Source organism: Lissotriton vulgaris, chromosome 5, assembly GCF_964263255.1.
Source record: "Lissotriton vulgaris chromosome 5, aLisVul1.2, whole genome shotgun sequence".
Taxonomy (NCBI): domain Eukaryota; kingdom Metazoa; phylum Chordata; class Amphibia; order Caudata; family Salamandridae; genus Lissotriton; species Lissotriton vulgaris.
This window is the reverse complement of record NC_141693.1, coordinates 1,567,170,324-1,567,185,476: the sequence shown is the minus strand read 5'-3', so window position 1 is coordinate 1,567,185,476 and position 15,153 is coordinate 1,567,170,324. Positions and strand designations below refer to the sequence as shown.

The window sequence follows — 15,153 nt, the reverse complement described above, 5'->3', positions numbered from 1 at the left end:
CACCATAGCAGCTTATGGTGCTTTCTGCTCAGATTGTGCCTCCAATCCCACATTGACTTTTTTAGTTCTTTGCAATTTTAAAAAACAATTCCTGCTCAAAGCTAGCTTTTCAAAACCATTCAACCTATTACATTTATTTCTCTAACCTGTGAATGTGGTCCATGTTCTCTTTTCCTCATTCCCATCATGATACTCCCTTTCCGGAAACCAAGTTCACTTCTTTATCCAGCCCACCCATCCAAGGTCACCAAATCTATGAAGCAATTCTGCTTTTTCTCACATTCTCTCCATGTACAAGATACCTTGTATCAATTGAATGGACAGCAGGAGAGGTGAATATTTATGGTTAGTGGGGGTGGGGTTTTGAAGATTAACCTCATTTGACTAAGAGCCGGGGTATCTGGGAGAAAAAGTATTTTAAGGGGGATGAAGTTCATATCTCCTTGGTGAAATTTCTAGAGCCTTATTTCATCCTTTCTGTGGATGCAGACTCAGTCGGAACAGACGTCCTAGTCCTCGCTCTGCCTTTCAAAGGAACTCTAAATATGCATGGCTTATTTGGCTTTGCCCGGCAGGGCTTGCCCGACGGGGTGAGAATGGCGTTTGTCAGGCGTTCGTCAGGCGATCGGAAGGGGTGAGGCAATAGTTTATGGTTTAATGTTTTTCATGAAGTCTTCTTGATAAGATGAAAGATGGAAAGGGAAGCTTGTCAATAAGCAAACTTAAGACAAGGTGTGACTCCTAGAAAGAATGACTTAAAAACAACATACAGAAACACACATATAAAAAGGCCCTGATGAGGCTTGAACTCATGACCCCTGGTTTACAAGACCAGTGCTCTGCCACTGAGCTACAAGGCCGGTATGCCTGCAGTTTGTAAATCGCAACATGTATTCTTACTGCGGTATGAAGATATCTATGATTTTGAGACTCTGTATGGAAATGCAGTTGCATTTGAATGTCTACATGCGTGCACAAATCGAAGAGCATGCTTAAGACACTTTTCTTGAAAGTAGGAAAAACTCCATTTTGATTTGAGAACATAAGAGTATTCACATTTATGACCATACTGAAAGCTCTAGTGAGTATGTCCGCAATCAGTGACAGATAGAGAACTCACTTATTAGAAGTGATCTGTCTCTGTGGGGCAGACAAATGTAAACACTCATACACTTGAGACGGCTGAAACTTTAGGAGTAAGAAATGCTTTTTTATCAGTCTATCTATCCAAACTGGTTGGAAGGCCAGGAGTGAGGAATAGGCAATCCTCTGGACACTTCATGAAAGATCTAATTTCAATTAAGCACAAAATACTTCCCTTTATTTGACATAAATGCCATAATGGAATAGTCAGTTGGGCCCTTCTAGTGGATTATGGCAGTGTCTTGAAAGAGAGTGTAATTGTACTACAAGACATGCTCACCTTCAAAAGAGTGTCTGATGGCTTTCCGACGAAGGTGGGATTCGAACCCACGCGTGCAGAGCACAATGGATTAGCAGTCCATCGCCTTAACCACTCGGCCACCTCGTCTGCCTTAGGAGCCTATATTTCATTTTTGGTGAAATTCTAACTATGTGCTAATTAAAAATAAGCATAAGTTTATCCTAGACTGTGTCAGAACGGCAAATGTATGGGGTGTTCAATAGACAGAGCACACGATATAGCAGAATTATCAAATCTATTCCATTTGGACTGTATTTTTAATAGTCATGATAACATGCTAGCATGTGAGTCGATCTTGCACAGTGAATAATGGAGCAGTGCAGTATCTACTTGGTTAGCACTAGATGGCTCAAATGGGGAGAAATGAAAACAGTGAGCTCCAGTGGCGCAATCGGTTAGCGCGCGGTACTTATACAGCAGTACTTGCACTGAGCCATGCCGAGGTTGTGAGTTCGAGCCTCACCTGGAGCAGTTGATTGGTTTTCATAAACCATTTCACTAAAAGTAAAGATTAGACTCAGAATAAAGACGGCTCTTGCTATAGAGTCTTAACTTCTTTTCAGGATCTGCGTGTCCGACTCCTCCAGGTGCCAAATATCACATATCCTATGCGATGCTCCTTATAAACATTCAATGATGTACCATCTTGCATAGCATGCAAACACCACATCAGTGCATTTAAAAATACTTTTGTAGAATAATAAATATGATGAATACATTGTTGTCACGGGATAACCATAAACTGAGGAGCTGCAAACAGTGCTGTGTCAGCTACATACAATAAAATGTAACTCAAAGAAATATCAAAAGAAGAGCATCATCATATTAAAGTTTCTAGTCAACATAAGAGTTGCACCATAGCAGCTTATGGTGCTTTCTGCTCAGATTGTGCCTTCAATCCCACATTGACTTTTTTAGTTCTTTGCAATTTTAAAAAACAATTCCTGCTCAAAGCTAGCTTTTCAAAACCATTCAACCTATTACATTTATTTCTCTAACCTGTGAATGTGGTCCATGTTCTCTTTTCCTCATTCCCATCATGATACTCCCTTTCCGGAAACCAAGTTCACTTCTTTATCCAGCCCACCCATCCAAAGTCACCAAATCTATGAAGCAATTCTGCTTTTTCTCACATTCTCTCCATGTACAAGATACCTTGTATCAATTGAATGGACAGCAGGAGAGGTGAATATTTATGGTTAGTGGGGGTGGGGTTTTGAAGATTAACCTCATTTGACTAAGAGCCGGGGTATCTGGGAGAAAAAGTATTTTAAGGGGGATGAAGTTCATATCTCCTTGGTGAAATTTCTAGAGCCTTATTTCATCCTTTCTGTGGATGCAGACTCAGTCGGAACAGACGTCCTAGTCCTCGCTCTGCCTTTCAAAGGAACTCTAAATATGCATGGCTTATTTGGCTTTGCCCGGCAGGGCTTGCCCGGCGGGGTGAGAATGGCGTTTGTCAGGCGTTCGTCAGGCGATCGGAAGGGGTGAGGCAATAGTTTATGGTTCAATGGTTTTCATGAAGTCTTCTTGATAAGATGAAAGATGGAAAGGGAAGCTTGTCAATAAGCAAACTTAAGACAAGGTGTGACTCCTAGAAAGAATGACTTGAAAACAACATACAGAAACACACATATAAAAAGGCCCTGATGAGGCTTGAATTCATGACCCCTGGTTTACAAGACCAGTGCTCTGCCACTGTGCTACAAGGCCAGTCTGCCTGCAGTTTGTAAATCGCAACATGTATTCTTACTGCGGTATGAAGATATCTATGATTTTGAGACTCTGTATGGAAATGCAGTTGCATTTGAATGTCTACATGCGTGCACAAATCGAAGAGCATGCTTAAGACACTTTTCTTGAAAGTAGGAAAAACTCCATTTTGATTTGAGAACATAAGAGTATTCACATTTATGACCATACTGAAAGCTCTAGTGAGTATGTCCGCAATCAGTGACAGATAGAGAACTCACTTATTAGAAGTGATCTGTCTCTGTGGGGCAGACAAATGTAAACACTCATACACTTGAGACGGCTGAAACTTTAGGAGTAAGAAATGCTTTCTTATCAGTCTATCTATCCAAACTGGTTGGAAGGCCAGGAGTGAGGAATAGGCAATCCTCTGGACACTTCATGAAAGATCTAATTTCAATTAAGCACAAAATACTTCCCTTTATTTGACATAAATGCCATAATGGAATAGTCAGTTGGGCCCTTCTAGTGGATTATGGCAGTGTCTTGAAAGAGAGTGTAATTGTACTACAAGACATGCTCACCTTCAAAAGAGTGTCTGATGGCTTTCCGACGAAGGTGGGATTCGAACCCACGCGTGCAGAGCACAATGGATTAGCAGTCCATTGCCTTAACCACTCGGCCACCTCGTCTGCCTTAGGAGCCTATATTTCATTTTTGGTGAAATTCTAACTATGTGCTAATTAAAAATAAGCATAAGTTTATCCTAGACTGTGTCAGAACGGCAAATGTATGGGGTGTTCAATAGACAGAGCACACGATATAGCAGAATTATCAAATCTATTCCATTTGGACTGTATTTTTAATAGTCATGATAACATGCTAGCATGTGAGTCGATCTTGCACAGTGAATAATGGAGCAGTGCAGTATCTACTTGGTTAGCACTAGATGGCTCAAATGGGGAGAAATGAAAACAGTGAGCTCCAGTGGCGCAATCGGTTAGTGCGCGGTACTTATACAGCAGTACTTGCACTGAGCCATGCCGAGGTTGTGAGTTCGAGCCTCACCTGGAGCAGTTGATTGGTTTTCATAAACCATTTCACTAAAAGTAAAGATTAGACTCAGAATAAAGACGGCTCTTGCTATAGAGTCTTAACTTCTTTTCAGGATCTGCGTGTCCGACTCCTCCAGGTGCCAAATATCACATATCCTATGCGATGCTCCTTATAAACATTCAATGATGTACCATCTTGCATAGCATGCAAACACCACATCAGTGCATTTAAAAATACTTTTGTAGAATAATAAATATGATGAATACATTGTTGTCACGGGATAACCATAAACTGAGGAGCTGCAAACAGTGCTGTGTCAGCTACATACAATAAAATGTAACTCAAAGAAATATCAAAAGAAGAGCATCATCATATTAAAGTTTCTAGTCAACATAAGAGTTGCACCATAGCAGCTTATGGTGCTTTCTGCTCAGATTGTGCCTCCAATCCCACATTGACTTTTTTAGTTCTTTGCAATTTTAAAAAACAATTCCTGCTCAAAGCTAGCTTTTCAAAACCATTCAACCTATTACATTTATTTCTCTAACCTGTGAATGTGGTCCATGTTCTCTTTTCCTCATTCCCATCATGATACTCCCTTTCCGGAAACCAAGTTCACTTCTTTATCCAGCCCACCCATCCAAGGTCACCAAATCTATGAAGCAATTCTGCTTTTTCTCACATTCTCTCCATGTACAAGATACCTTGTATCAATTGAATGGACAGCAGGAGAGGTGAATATTTATGGTTAGTGGGGGTGGGGTTTTGAAGATTAACCTCATTTGACTAAGAGCCGGGGTATCTGGGAGAAAAAGTATTTTAAGGGGGATGAAGTTCATATCTCCTTGTTGAAATTTCTAGAGCCTTATTTCATCCTTTCTGTGGATGCAGACTCAGTCGGAACAGACGTCCTAGTCCTCGCTCTGCCTTTCAAAGGAACTTTAAATATGCATGGCTTATTTGGCTTTGCCCGGCAGGGCTTGCCCGGCGGGGTGAGAATGGCGTTTGTCAGGCGTTCGTCAGGCGATCGGAAGGGGTGAGGCAATAGTTTATGGTTCAATGGTTTTCATGAAGTCTTCTTGATAAGATGAAAGATGGAAAGGGAAGCTTGTCAATAAGCAAACTTAAGACAAGGTGTGACTCCTAGAAAGAATGACTTGAAAACAACATACAGAAACACACATATAAAAAGGCCCTGATGAGGCTTGAACTCTCATGACCCCTGGTTTACAAGACCAGTGCTCTGCCACTGAGCTACAAGGCCGGTCTGCCTGCAGTTTGTAAATCGCAACATGTATTCTTACTGCGGTATGAAGATATCTATGATTTTGAGACTCTGTATGGAAATGCAGTTGCATTTGAATGTCTACATGCGTGCACAAATCGAAGAGCATGCTTAAGACACTTTTCTTGAAAGTAGGAAAAACTCCATTTTGATTTGAGAACATAAGAGTATTCACATTTATGACCATACTGAAAGCTCTAGTGAGTATGTCCGCAATCAGTGACAGATAGAGAACTCACTTATTAGAAGTGATCTGTCTCTGTGGGGCAGACAAATGTAAACACTCATACACTTGAGACGGCTGAAACTTTAGGAGTAAGAAATGCTTTCTTATCAGTCTATCTATCCAAACTGGTTGGAAGGCCAGGAGTGAGGAATAGGCGATCCTCTGGACACTTCATGAAAGATCTAATTTCAATTAAGCACAAAATAATTCCCTTTATTTGACATAAATGCCATAATGGAATAGTCAGTTGGGCCCTTCTAGTGGATTATGGCAGTGTCTTGAAAGAGAGTGTAATTGTACTACAAGACATGCTCACCTTCAAAAGAGTGTCTGATGGCTTTCCGACGAAGGTGGGATTCGAACCCACGCGTGCAGAGCACAATGGATTAGCAGTCCATCGCCTTAACCACTCGGCCACCTCGTCTGCCTTAGGAGCCTATATTTCATTTTTGGTGAAATTCTAACTATGTGCTAATTAAAAATAAGCATAAGTTTATCCTAGACTGTTTCAGAACGGCAAATGTATGGGGTGTTCAATAGACAGAGCACACGATATAGCAGAATTATCAAATCTATTCCATTTGGACTGTATTTTTAATAGTCATGATAACATGCTAGCATGTGAGTCGATCTTGCACAGTGAATAATGGAGCAGTGCAGTATCTACTTGGTTAGCACTAGATGGCTCAAATGGGGAGAAATGAAAACAGTGATCTCCAGTGGCGCAATCGGTTAGCGCGCGGTACTTATACAGCAGTACTTGCACTGAGCCATGCCGAGGTTGTGAGTTCGAGCCTCACCTGGAGCAGTTGATTGGTTTTCATAAACCATTTCACTAAAAGTAAAGATTAGACTCAGAATAAAGACGGCTCTTGCTATAGAGTCTTAACTTCTTTTCAGGATCTGCGTGTCCGACTCCTCCAGGTGCCAAATATCACATATCCTATGCGATGCTCCTTATAAACATTCAATGATGTACCATCTTGCATAGCATGCAAACACCACATCAGTGCATTTAAAAATACTTTTGTAGAATAATAAATATGATGAATACATTGTTGTCACGGGATAACCATAAACTGAGGAGCTGCAAACAGTGCTGTGTCAGCTACATACAATAAAATTTAACTCAAAGAAATATCAAAAGAAGAGCATCATCATATTAAAGTTTCTAGTCAACATAAGAGTTGCACCATAGCAGCTTATGGTGCTTTCTGCTCAGATTGTGCCTCCAATCCCACATTGACTTTTTTAGTTCTTTGCAATTTTAAAAAACAATTCCTGCTCAAAGCTAGCTTTTCAAAACCATTCAACCTATTACATTTATTTCTCTAACCTGTGAATGTGGTCCATGTTCTCTTTTCCTCATTCCCATCATGATACTCCCTTTCCGGAAACCAAGTTCACTTCTTTATCCAGCCCACCCATCCAAGGTCACCAAATCTATGAAGCAATTCTGCTTTTTCTCACATTCTCTCCATGTACAAGATACCTTGTATCAATTGAATGGACAGCAGGAGAGGTGAATATTTATGGTTAGTGGGGGTGGGGTTTTGAAGATTAACCTCATTTGACTAAGAGCCGGGGTATCTGGGAGAAAAAGTATTTTAAGGGGGATGAAGTTCATATCTCCTTGGTGAAATTTCTAGAGCCTTGTTTCATCCTTTCTGTGGATGCAGACTCAGTCGGAACAGACGTCCTAGTCCTCGCTCTGCCTTTCAAAGGAACTCTAAATATGCATGGCTTATTTGGCTTTGCCCGGCAGGGCTTGCCCGACGGGGTGAGAATGGCGTTTGTCAGGCGTTCGTCAGGCGATCGGAAGGGGTGAGGCAATAGTTTATGGTTTAATGGTTTTCATGAAGTCTTCTTGATAAGATGAAAGATGGAAAGGGAAGCTTGTCAATAAGCAAACTTAAGACAAGGTGTGACTCCTAGAAAGAATGACTTAAAAACAACATACAGAAACACACATATAAAAAGGCCCTGATGAGGCTTGAACTCATGACCCCTGGTTTACAAGACCAGTGCTCTGCCACTGAGCTACAAGGCCGGTATGCCTGCAGTTTGTAAATCGCAACATGTATTCTTACTGCGGTATGAAGATATCTATGATTTTGAGACTCTGTATGGAAATGCAGTTGCATTTGAATGTCTACATGCGTGCACAAATCGAAGAGCATGCTTAAGACACTTTTCTTGAAAGTAGGAAAAACTCCATTTTGATTTGAGAACATAAGAGTATTCACATTTATGACCATACTGAAAGCTCTAGTGAGTATGTCCGCAATCAGTGACAGATAGAGAACTCACTTATTAGAAGTGATCTGTCTCTGTGGGGCAGACAAATGTAAACACTCATACACTTGAGACGGCTGAAACTTTAGGAGTAAGAAATGCTTTTTTATCAGTCTATCTATCCAAACTGGTTGGAAGGCCAGGAGTGAGGAATAGGCAATCCTCTGGACACTTCATGAAAGATCTAATTTCAATTAAGCACAAAATACTTCCCTTTATTTGACATAAATGCCATAATGGAATAGTCAGTTGGGCCCTTCTAGTGGATTATGGCAGTGTCTTGAAAGAGAGTGTAATTGTACTACAAGACATGCTCACCTTCAAAAGAGTGTCTGATGGCTTTCCGACGAAGGTGGGATTCGAACCCACGCGTGCAGAGCACAATGGATTAGCAGTCCATCGCCTTAACCACTCGGCCACCTCGTCTGCCTTAGGAGCCTATATTTCATTTTTGGTGAAATTCTAACTATGTGCTAATTAAAAATAAGCATAAGTTTATCCTAGACTGTGTCAGAACGGCAAATGTATGGGGTGTTCAATAGACAGAGCACACGATATAGCAGAATTATCAAATCTATTCCATTTGGTCTGTATTTTTAATAGTCATGATAACATGCTAGCATGTGAGTCGATCTTGCACAGTGAATAATGGAGCAGTGCAGTATCTACTTGGTTAGCACTAGATGGCTCAAATGGGGAGAAATGAAAACAGTGAGCTCCAGTGGCGCAATCGGTTAGCGCGCGGTACTTATACAGCAGTACTTGCACTGAGCCATGCCGAGGTTGTGAGTTCGAGCCTCACCTGGAGCAGTTGATTGGTTTTCATAAACCATTTCACTAAAAGTAAAGATTAGACTCAGAATAAAGACGGCTCTTGCTATAGAGTCTTAACTTCTTTTCAGGATCTGCGTGTCCGACTCCTCCAGGTGCCAAATATCACATATCCTATGCGATGCTCCTTATAAACATTCAATGATGTACCATCTTGCATAGCATGCAAACACCACATCAGTGCATTTAAAAATACTTTTGTAGAATAATAAATATGATGAATACATTGTTGTCACGGGATAACCATAAACTGAGGAGCTGCAAACAGTGCTGTGTCAGCTACATACAATAAAATGTAACTCAAAGAAATATCAAAAGAAGAGCATCATCATATTAAAGTTTCTAGTCAACATAAGAGTTGCACCATAGCAGCTTATGGTGCTTTCTGCTCAGATTGTGCCTTCAATCCCACATTGACTTTTTTAGTTCTTTGCAATTTTAAAAAACAATTCCTGCTCAAAGCTAGCTTTTCAAAACCATTCAACCTATTACATTTATTTCTCTAACCTGTGAATGTGGTCCATGTTCTCTTTTCCTCATTCCCATCATGATACTCCCTTTCCGGAAACCAAGTTCACTTCTTTATCCAGCCCACCCATCCAAAGTCACCAAATCTATGAAGCAATTCTGCTTTTTCTCACATTCTCTCCATGTACAAGATACCTTGTATCAATTGAATGGACAGCAGGAGAGGTGAATATTTATGGTTAGTGGGGGTGGGGTTTTGAAGATTAACCTCATTTGACTAAGAGCCGGGGTATCTGGGAGAAAAAGTATTTTAAGGGGGATGAAGTTCATATCTCCTTGGTGAAATTTCTAGAGCCTTATTTCATCCTTTCTGTGGATGCAGACTCAGTCGGAACAGACGTCCTAGTCCTCGCTCTGCCTTTCAAAGGAACTCTAAATATGCATGGCTTATTTGGCTTTGCCCGGCAGGGCTTGCCCGGCGGGGTGAGAATGGCGTTTGTCAGGCGTTCGTCAGGCGATCGGAAGGGGTGAGGCAATAGTTTATGGTTCAATGGTTTTCATGAAGTCTTCTTGATAAGATGAAAGATGGAAAGGGAAGCTTGTCAATAAGCAAACTTAAGACAAGGTGTGACTCCTAGAAAGAATGACTTGAAAACAACATACAGAAACACACATATAAAAAGGCCCTGATGAGGCTTGAATTCATGACCCCTGGTTTACAAGACCAGTGCTCTGCCACTGTGCTACAAGGCCAGTCTGCCTGCAGTTTGTAAATCGCAACATGTATTCTTACTGCGGTATGAAGATATCTATGATTTTGAGACTCTGTATGGAAATGCAGTTGCATTTGAATGTCTACATGCGTGCACAAATCGAAGAGCATGCTTAAGACACTTTTCTTGAAAGTAGGAAAAACTCCATTTTGATTTGAGAACATAAGAGTATTCACATTTATGACCATACTGAAAGCTCTAGTGAGTATGTCCGCAATCAGTGACAGATAGAGAACTCACTTATTAGAAGTGATCTGTCTCTGTGGGGCAGACAAATGTAAACACTCATACACTTGAGACGGCTGAAACTTTAGGAGTAAGAAATGCTTTCTTATCAGTCTATCTATCCAAACTGGTTGGAAGGCCAGGAGTGAGGAATAGGCAATCCTCTGGACACTTCATGAAAGATCTAATTTCAATTAAGCACAAAATACTTCCCTTTATTTGACATAAATGCCATAATGGAATAGTCAGTTGGGCCCTTCTAGTGGATTATGGCAGTGTCTTGAAAGAGAGTGTAATTGTACTACAAGACATGCTCACCTTCAAAAGAGTGTCTGATGGCTTTCCGACGAAGGTGGGATTCGAACCCACGCGTGCAGAGCACAATGGATTAGCAGTCCATCGCCTTAACCACTCGGCCACCTCGTCTGCCTTAGGAGCTTATATTTCATTTTTCGTGAAATTCTAACTATGTGCTAATTAAAAATAAGCATAAGTTTATCCTAGACTGTTTCAGAACGGCAAATGTATGGGGTGTTCAATAGACAGAGCACACGATATAGCAGAATTATCAAATCTATTCCATTTGGACTGTATTTTTAATAGTCATGATAACATGCTAGCATGTGAGTCGATCTTGCACAGTGAATAATGGAGCAGTGCAGTATCTACTTGGTTAGCACTAGATGGCTCAAATGGGGAGAAATGAAAACAGTGATCTCCAGTGGCGCAATCGGTTAGCGCGCGGTACTTATACAGCAGTACTTGCACTGAGCCATGCCGAGGTTGTGAGTTCGAGCCTCACCTGGAGCAGTTGATTGGTTTTCATAAACCATTTCACTAAAAGTAAAGATTAGACTCAGAATAAAGACGGCTCTTGCTATAGAGTCTTAACTTCTTTTCAGGATCTGCGTGTCCGACTCCTCCAGGTGCCAAATATCACATATCCTATGCGATGCTCCTTATAAACATTCAATGATGTACCATCTTGCATAGCATGCAAACACCACATCAGTGCATTTAAAAATACTTTTGTAGAATAATAAATATGATGAATACATTGTTGTCACGGGATAACCATAAACTGAGGAGCTGCAAACAGTGCTGTGTCAGCTACATACAATAACATTTAACTCAAAGAAATATCAAAAGAAGAGCATCATCATATTAAAGTTTCTAGTCAACATAAGAGTTGCACCATAGCAGCTTATGGTGCTTTCTGCTCAGATTGTGCCTCCAATCCCACATTGACTTTTTTAGTTCTTTGCAATTTTAAAAAACAATTCCTGCTCAAAGCTAGCTTTTCAAAACCATTCAACCTATTACATTTATTTCTCTAACCTGTGAATGTGGTCCATGTTCTCTTTTCCTCATTCCCATCATGATACTCCCTTTCCGGAAACCAAGTTCACTTCTTTATCCAGCCCACCCATCCAAGGTCACCAAATCTATGAAGCAATTCTGCTTTTTCTCACATTCTCTCCATGTACAAGATACCTTGTATCAATTGAATGGACAGCAGGAGAGGTGAATATTTATGGTTAGTGGGGGTGGGGTTTTGAAGATTAACCTCATTTGACTAAGAGCCGGGGTATCTGGGAGAAAAAGTATTTTAAGGGGGATGAAGTTCATATCTCCTTGGTGAAATTTCTAGAGCCTTATTTCATCCTTTCTGTGGATGCAGACTCAGTCGGAACAGACGTCCTAGTCCTCGCTCTGCCTTTCAAAGGAACTCTAAATATGCATGGCTTATTTGGCTTTGCCCGGCAGGGCTTGCCCGACGGGGTGAGAATGGCGTTTGTCAGGCGTTCGTCAGGCGATCGGAAGGGGTGAGGCAATAGTTTATGGTTCAATGGTTTTCATGAAGTCTTCTTGATAAGATGAAAGATGGAAAGGGAAGCTTGTCAATAAGCAAACTTAAGACAAGGTGTGACTCCTAGAAAGAATGACTTAAAAACAACATACAGAAACACACATATAAAAAGGCCCTGATGAGGCTTGAACTCATGACCCCTGGTTTACAAGACCAGTGCTCTGCCACTGAGCTACAAGGCCGGTATGCCTGCAGTTTGTAAATCGCAACATGTATTCTTACTGCGGTATGAAGATATCTATGATTTTGAGACTCTGTATGGAAATGCAGTTGCATTTGAATGTCTACATGCGTGCACAAATCGAAGAGCATGCTTAAGACACTTTTCTTGAAAGTAGGAAAAACTCCATTTTGATTTGAGAACATAAGAGTATTCACATTTATGACCATACTGAAAGCTCTAGTGAGTATGTCCGCAATCAGTGACAGATAGAGAACTCACTTATTAGAAGTGATCTGTCTCTGTGGGGCAGACAAATGTAAACACTCATACACTTGAGACGGCTGAAACTTTAGGAGTAAGAAATGCTTTTTTATCAGTCTATCTATCCAAACTGGTTGGAAGGCCAGGAGTGAGGAATAGGCAATCCTCTGGACACTTCATGAAAGATCTAATTTCAATTAAGCACAAAATACTTCCCTTTATTTGACATAAATGCCATACTGGAATAGTCAGTTGGGCCCTTCTAGTGGATTATGGCAGTGTCTTGAAAGAGAGTGTAATTGTACTACAAGACATGCTCACCTTCAAAAGAGTGTCTGATGGCTTTCCGACGAAGGTGGGATTCGAACCCACGCGTGCAGAGCACAATGGATTAGCAGTCCATCGCCTTAACCACTCGGCCACCTCGTCTGCCTTAGGAGCCTATATTTCATTTTTGGTGAAATTCTAACTATGTGCTAATTAAAAATAAGCATAAGTTTATCCTAGACTGTGTCAGAACGGCAAATGTATGGGGTGTTCAATAGACAGAGCACACGATATAGCAGAATTATCAAATCTATTCCATTTGGACTGTATTTTTAATAGTCATGATAACATGCTAGCATGTGAGTCGATCTTGCACAGTGAATAATGGAGCAGTGCAGTATCTACTTGGTTAGCACTAGATGGCTCAAATGGGGAGAAATGAAAACAGTGAGCTCCAGTGGCGCAATCGGTTAGCGCGCGGTACTTATACAGCAGTACTTGCACTGAGCCATGCCGAGGTTGTGAGTTCGAGCCTCACCTGGAGCAGTTGATTGGTTTTCATAAACCATTTCACTAAAAGTAAAGATTAGACTCAGAATAAAGACGGCTCTTGCTATAGAGTCTTAACTTCTTTTCAGGATCTGCGTGTCCGACTCCTCCAGGTGCCAAATATCACATATCCTATGCGATGCTCCTTATAAACATTCAATGATGTACCATCTTGCATAGCATGCAAACACCACATCAGTGCATTTAAAAATACTTTTGTAGAATAATAAATATGATGAATACATTGTTGTCACGGGATAACCATAAACTGAGGAGCTGCAAACAGTGCTGTGTCAGCTACATACAATAAAATGTAACTCAAAGAAATATCAAAAGAAGAGCATCATCATATTAAAGTTTCTAGTCAACATAAGAGTTGCACCATAGCAGCTTATGGTGCTTTCTGCTCAGATTGTGCCTTCAATCCCACATTGACTTTTTTAGTTCTTTGCAATTTTAAAAAACAATTCCTGCTCAAAGCTAGCTTTTCAAAACCATTCAACCTATTACATTTATTTCTCTAACCTGTGAATGTGGTCCATGTTCTCTTTTCCTCATTCCCATCATGATACTCCCTTTCCGGAAACCAAGTTCACTTCTTTATCCAGCCCACCCATCCAAAGTCACCAAATCTATGAAGCAATTCTGCTTTTTCTCACATTCTCTCCATGTACAAGATACCTTGTATCAATTGAATGGACAGCAGGAGAGGTGAATATTTATGGTTAGTGGGGGTGGGGTTTTGAAGATTAACCTCATTTGACTAAGAGCCGGGGTATCTGGGAGAAAAAGTATTTTAAGGGGGATGAAGTTCATATCTCCTTGGTGAAATTTCTAGAGCCTTATTTCATCCTTTCTGTGGATGCAGACTCAGTCGGAACAGACGTCCTAGTCCTCGCTCTGCCTTTCAAAGGAACTCTAAATATGCATGGCTTATTTGGCTTTGCCCGGCAGGGCTTGCCCGGCGGGGTGAGAATGGCGTTTGTCAGGCGTTCGTCAGGCGATCGGAAGGGGTGAGGCAATAGTTTATGGTTCAATGGTTTTCATGAAGTCTTCTTGATAAGATGAAAGATGGAAAGGGAAGCTTGTCAATAAGCAAACTTAAGACAAGGTGTGACTCCTAGAAAGAATGACTTGAAAACAACATACAGAAACACACATATAAAAAGGCCCTGATGAGGCTTGAATTCATGACCCCTGGTTTACAAGACCAGTGCTCTGCCACTGTGCTACAAGGCCAGTCTGCCTGCAGTTTGTAAATCGCAACATGTATTCTTACTGCGGTATGAAGATATCTATGATTTTGAGACTCTGTATGGAAATGCAGTTGCATTTGAATGTCTACATGCGTGCACAAATCGAAGAGCATGCTTAAGACACTTTTCTTGAAAGTAGGAAAAACTCCATTTTGATTTGAGAACATAAGAGTATTCACATTTATGACCATACTGAAAGCTCTAGTGAGTATGTCCGCAATCAGTGACAGATAGAGAACTCACTTATTAGAAGTGATCTGTCTCTGTGGGGCAGACAAATGTAAACACTCATACACTTGAGACGGCTGAAACTTTAGGAGTAAGAAATGCTTTCTTATCAGTCTATCTATCCAAACTGGTTGGAAGGCCAGGAGTGAGGAATAGGCGATCCTCTGGACACTTCATGAAAGATCTAATTTCAATTAAGCACAAAATACTTCCCTTTATTTGACATAAATGCCATAATGGAATAGTCAGTTGGGCCCTTCTAGT

The 15,153-nt window shown here is 40.9% G+C and overlaps 16 non-coding genes across 16 annotated transcripts; 6 read left to right on the top strand and 10 right to left on the bottom strand.

Moving 5' to 3' along the window:
• Nucleotides 1–788: 788 nt before the first annotated feature.
• Nucleotides 789–860, bottom strand: TRNAT-UGU (transfer RNA threonine (anticodon UGU)). Its single transcript has one exon. It is a non-coding gene; the product is annotated as a tRNA-Thr (tRNA).
• A 589-nt stretch (nucleotides 861–1,449) lies between these two features.
• Nucleotides 1,450–1,531, bottom strand: TRNAS-GCU (transfer RNA serine (anticodon GCU)). Its single transcript has one exon. It is a non-coding gene; the product is annotated as a tRNA-Ser (tRNA).
• A 289-nt stretch (nucleotides 1,532–1,820) lies between these two features.
• TRNAI-UAU (transfer RNA isoleucine (anticodon UAU)) lies at nucleotides 1,821–1,915 on the top strand. The gene is made up of 2 exons: nucleotides 1,821–1,858; nucleotides 1,880–1,915. It is a non-coding gene; the product is annotated as a tRNA-Ile (tRNA).
• Nucleotides 1,916–3,746: 1,831 nt separating this feature from the next.
• On the bottom strand, nucleotides 3,747–3,828 carry TRNAS-GCU (transfer RNA serine (anticodon GCU)). The gene has a single exon. It is a non-coding gene; the product is annotated as a tRNA-Ser (tRNA).
• A 289-nt stretch (nucleotides 3,829–4,117) lies between these two features.
• Nucleotides 4,118–4,212, top strand: TRNAI-UAU (transfer RNA isoleucine (anticodon UAU)). The gene is made up of 2 exons: nucleotides 4,118–4,155; nucleotides 4,177–4,212. It is a non-coding gene; the product is annotated as a tRNA-Ile (tRNA).
• Nucleotides 4,213–5,382: 1,170 nt separating this feature from the next.
• On the bottom strand, nucleotides 5,383–5,456 carry TRNAT-UGU (transfer RNA threonine (anticodon UGU)). The gene has a single exon. It is a non-coding gene; the product is annotated as a tRNA-Thr (tRNA).
• A 589-nt stretch (nucleotides 5,457–6,045) lies between these two features.
• Nucleotides 6,046–6,127, bottom strand: TRNAS-GCU (transfer RNA serine (anticodon GCU)). The gene has a single exon. It is a non-coding gene; the product is annotated as a tRNA-Ser (tRNA).
• Nucleotides 6,128–6,416: 289 nt separating this feature from the next.
• Nucleotides 6,417–6,511, top strand: TRNAI-UAU (transfer RNA isoleucine (anticodon UAU)). Its single transcript has 2 exons — nucleotides 6,417–6,454; nucleotides 6,476–6,511. It is a non-coding gene; the product is annotated as a tRNA-Ile (tRNA).
• A 1,170-nt stretch (nucleotides 6,512–7,681) lies between these two features.
• Nucleotides 7,682–7,753, bottom strand: TRNAT-UGU (transfer RNA threonine (anticodon UGU)). Its single transcript has one exon. It is a non-coding gene; the product is annotated as a tRNA-Thr (tRNA).
• Nucleotides 7,754–8,342: 589 nt separating this feature from the next.
• TRNAS-GCU (transfer RNA serine (anticodon GCU)) lies at nucleotides 8,343–8,424 on the bottom strand. The gene has a single exon. It is a non-coding gene; the product is annotated as a tRNA-Ser (tRNA).
• Nucleotides 8,425–8,713: 289 nt separating this feature from the next.
• Nucleotides 8,714–8,808, top strand: TRNAI-UAU (transfer RNA isoleucine (anticodon UAU)). Its single transcript has 2 exons — nucleotides 8,714–8,751; nucleotides 8,773–8,808. It is a non-coding gene; the product is annotated as a tRNA-Ile (tRNA).
• Nucleotides 8,809–10,639: 1,831 nt separating this feature from the next.
• TRNAS-GCU (transfer RNA serine (anticodon GCU)) lies at nucleotides 10,640–10,721 on the bottom strand. The gene has a single exon. It is a non-coding gene; the product is annotated as a tRNA-Ser (tRNA).
• A 289-nt stretch (nucleotides 10,722–11,010) lies between these two features.
• TRNAI-UAU (transfer RNA isoleucine (anticodon UAU)) lies at nucleotides 11,011–11,105 on the top strand. Its single transcript has 2 exons — nucleotides 11,011–11,048; nucleotides 11,070–11,105. It is a non-coding gene; the product is annotated as a tRNA-Ile (tRNA).
• Nucleotides 11,106–12,275: 1,170 nt separating this feature from the next.
• Nucleotides 12,276–12,347, bottom strand: TRNAT-UGU (transfer RNA threonine (anticodon UGU)). The gene has a single exon. It is a non-coding gene; the product is annotated as a tRNA-Thr (tRNA).
• Nucleotides 12,348–12,936: 589 nt separating this feature from the next.
• Nucleotides 12,937–13,018, bottom strand: TRNAS-GCU (transfer RNA serine (anticodon GCU)). The gene has a single exon. It is a non-coding gene; the product is annotated as a tRNA-Ser (tRNA).
• A 289-nt stretch (nucleotides 13,019–13,307) lies between these two features.
• TRNAI-UAU (transfer RNA isoleucine (anticodon UAU)) lies at nucleotides 13,308–13,402 on the top strand. The gene is made up of 2 exons: nucleotides 13,308–13,345; nucleotides 13,367–13,402. It is a non-coding gene; the product is annotated as a tRNA-Ile (tRNA).
• Nucleotides 13,403–15,153: the final 1,751 nt, after the last annotated feature.